Source organism: Nannospalax galili, unplaced genomic scaffold (genome assembly GCF_000622305.1).
Source record: "Nannospalax galili isolate Female #2095 unplaced genomic scaffold, S.galili_v1.0 scaffold241, whole genome shotgun sequence".
In the NCBI taxonomy this organism is placed as follows: domain Eukaryota; kingdom Metazoa; phylum Chordata; class Mammalia; order Rodentia; family Spalacidae; genus Nannospalax; species Nannospalax galili.
The window spans coordinates 2,982,214-2,986,130 of NW_008345602.1; the positions used below are offsets into that span (position 1 = coordinate 2,982,214).

Genomic DNA, 3,917 nt, shown 5'->3' on the forward strand with positions numbered 1-3,917 from the left:
CAGGGCTTATACTGAGTTCAATATTGTATAACTGTATTAATTCAACAGCGAACCTAAAAATTTTATAGCCACTTTTGAAAGAGATGTATCTTTGCTTTGGAAACTGTTATTGAGTATGTTAAAGCTGTAATGAAATGCTTCTTCTAAAAAATAAAAAATATATATTTATGAAAAAAAAGTACACTCACTTAGAGAGCATTCTTCTACACCTCCATCGCCCTCAAGAGTGGAATGAAAATCACAATCGACAAAGCCAAGCTCCTATCGCGAAAATATTTCTTACTCTAATTCAAAGACTTTCTGAAAAAGTGGGATATAAACACTCTGATGTGAAATTGATACAGCCAACTCTGTGTTAGATACTCAATCCGCGTACAATGAAGCCAGAGGCGGCAAAGGCAAGCTGGTGATGCTGGCTCCCAGGCAGATCCATCGCTTGTACTCCAGACATGACAGAGAGTCCTGACAGAGAAGTTTTCAAACACTGTTTCTGAAAGTTAATGAAACATAAATACAAAGTGTTTTAAAATGTTAAAGTCAGAGGAAAATGCTGGAAGCCGGCTTATAACTCTTAACTTCACCATTCGCCCCTCCTGTCAATGGTTTATCAATAGCTAGAAAGCCTGCATCAAAGCAGGCATGTGCCCTGACACTGGTTTTTGTGTTTGTTGGTTGTGATAAGCTGAACTTTAGGTAATTCAGTTTTCAATTTTCCAAACTTTTGACAGGGACTTTCATTTTGTTTGTTAATAATATGCTTTTTTCAATCTTATTAATTATTAATAAATATTTTGTTATAATAATGTATGGTTAATATTCATACTTTCAAGTGTACATTTTGCTTAATTTAGAGTCTATTTGATTTTTTAGTTATTACAGATAAATAGCTGGTTTTACATTTTGCTTGATAAATATAAAAACCAGTATGAATACTGGCATTTCCATTTTATGCTAAACAAGCATTAAATTACTGAAACTAGCATTTTGTCTTGGCATTGTAATCAAATAATAAAAAAAATTTAAATAAATAACATAAAGCCACAGAAAAGCCACAGAATCACTTTCCATCTTTCCCTCTTTTTTTTTTTTTTTTTTTTTTTTTTTACAGTCCCACAATGTTTATTACAAAGGTAAACCCTGATCCTCTGAATGGTCTTATCGGTAGGATTTCTGGTAGCGAGCACAGGCACCAAGACCTCCAAACGTTTTGGACTCGCAGCGAAGGGGATCGGCTACCAGCAGAGTCCAGTCATACTTGATAAGAATATCTTTGATCTCCTTCTTTGAAGCCTCATCCACATATTTCTGGTAGTAGGTCTCCAGGGCTTTGAAGGTGGACTGTTGAATAACACAAATCTGGGCCACAAGACCTCCACCCTTCACATGGACCCTGATGTCCACACCAGCAAACCGATTGCTCCTTGCCCAGAAGCAGAATTGGCTCTAGTAACTTGTACTGCAACGTGCGCGGCTCGATCATCTCCAGAGGACGTCCGTTCACCTTGATGAGGCCACTTCCCCGTTTGCAGTGCGCCCCGGCTGTGGCTATCTTCTTGCATCTGAAGACCTGCACCGACTGCAGCAGACCCTTGGCCCGCATGGCTGAAAGCGCGGGCGCGCGCGCGCACACACACACACACACACACACACACACACACACACACACGGGAGCTCCTCACCGCGTGGCGTTGCACCGGTAAAGCCTGTCTTTCCCTCTTACATTCCCGTTTTTACCATTTGATTAAATTGAATGCTGAATGAATTCCTCAGAGTTCATCAAAATAAGACCACCAACCCACTCTAAAACTATATTTTGCTTTCTCCTATGTCACAATGAAATAAAACCTTCAGGGTCCAAGAGCAGAGGCTGGCCTGAAAGGCTTGGCTGTTTGTTTGATCTCTTCAAAGCTGCAACTCAAGCAGGGTTAGGAGATGATGGATTTCCTCCTGGATGGGTCAGAGAGTGGGACTCTACCCTCATCCATTCAGTGCCTTTGAGCCTCATCAACTCATGGATGACTGAGTGCTGACCTCTAAGCTAGATGCACTTCCTGCAGCCAACTCTCTGCAGAGTGACTGTAATCCCAATTCCAAGAAAGACATGTGTCCTGACCCCTCTCTGACTTTCCTCAGGAAGCCTCAGAGACCATGAGATAAGTAATTATACTTTGCAATACATTCAGAGTAGATGTCTTCCTTTTCTTTTTAACAATAACAAAAGAAACAGAAGAGAAATGCAGATTCTAAGCAAGATCACCTTCTCCACAGGGCATTTGCAGGTGTGACAGCCCTCCTTTCTTCCTTCCTTTCAAGGACTCAGCCTATCTTTAGGGAGTAAGGGTTTCCTCAAGGTCAAAGAGGCGGTAAGTGATCCACCTAGAATTCAAATCCAAGTCTAGGCATTCCAAGAGTTCATGTCATTACCTCATTATGTCATCATCCTCAAACTGCAGGATGATCAGAATCCCCTGGAGGACTGGTAAAAACCAGGATTGCTGCTCCTCACATCCAGATCTTTGTTTCTAATCAGATCCACTGTGATACTGATGTACTGGCCCTCAGAGCACACTTAGAGAACTGTACCAGTAGTTCCCCCATCACCACTCCCAGCTAATCCTCAACGGCTGACAACTGTGGGAAATCACACCATGCTACCAGTAGCTACAGCTAATCATATAGAAACTATAATTTAAAATATCACAAAGAAAATAAAGTCTGAAACATGAGTTTCAAAATAAATAGAAGTGGGAGCTGGAGAGATGGCTCAGTAGTTAAGAGCACTGGCTGCTCTTGCAGAAGAGCCAGGTTCAGATCCCAGCACCTATATGGCAGCTAAGAACCTTCCATAACTCCAGATCCAGGGGATCTGACAACCTCTTCTGACCTCTGAAGGTACTGTATGACACAGGTGTACTTACATGCATGCAGGCAATATACTCATACACATAAAATAAAGTAAAAATAGAAATAAAAATAATAAATAAATAAATAAATAAAAATAGTAGAAGTGAAAGGCAGAGACACTGAATGGGTCATGGTATAAATCAAAGAGACTGAGATATTTGGGCCAGAGCTAGCTACATAATTTGTAAGGTCTGGAACAAGGTGGAGGTCTGGGGTCTTCTGTCCAAACACCTAGAAAAGTATGTCATTAGTGGAATGAAAACACAAAGCTTTGCCTTTCTTCCTCATCCTCTCAGCTTATCAGTGTATTATTTGGTATTTAATAGTGTAAGTAAAGAAAACTTTTCTTTAATTTGAATTATTTCTATGAATTTGGACCATGCATTTTATGCTGTGAAATGCCAGCTCTGAATGCATATTTAAGAGCATTTAATTCATATGCAGAATCACTAATCGCTGACATCACATAATTCATATTTCAGAGTTCCCACATACATGCATATTTCATTCTTGCCAGAGCAGGGAAAGTTGCACAGCTAGCTGAGCTCCTCCTGCTTTATGTCTTCCGGCATGCACATTCTGCCAATACTGCCTTTGGCTTATTGCTAAGAAAGGACTAAAGGAAAAGGAACTATAGGGCTCCATCTGTCCTTTTCCTCCCATGTTACTATTTTCAGTTTAAGTACAGGAAAGTAATATGGATCCCTAAAAGGCCCTTTGTCGTGTTTCTTAGAACAACATTGTCTTCTTGGTGGGTAGGAAACAAGTTCTAGTTAGAGCAAAGCATGGATTTTCTAGGCCTTTGACACCTCTCTTCCTCATCACTCTGCTTATTTTGTACTGGTTCACCTTCAACTCCATGTACCACAGACCTTGGAGCATTTAAGGTGTCCTGTGGGCCACCTTAAATGCTACTTGTGAACAGAGTGACAAGAAATGAAAAGCAGTCAATTTTGCACAGCCCCTCTGCTCAAGTAGCCTGTTCCGCTACCATTGGGTGTCACAGGACACAG

General features: G+C 40.7%; 1 pseudogene; it reads right to left on the reverse strand.

Annotated features, from left to right (window-relative positions):
• Window positions 1-1,077: 1,077 nt before the first annotated feature.
• LOC103740993 lies at window positions 1,078-1,603 on the reverse strand (annotated as a pseudogene).
• Between the last annotated feature and the right edge of the window lie 2,314 nt (window positions 1,604-3,917).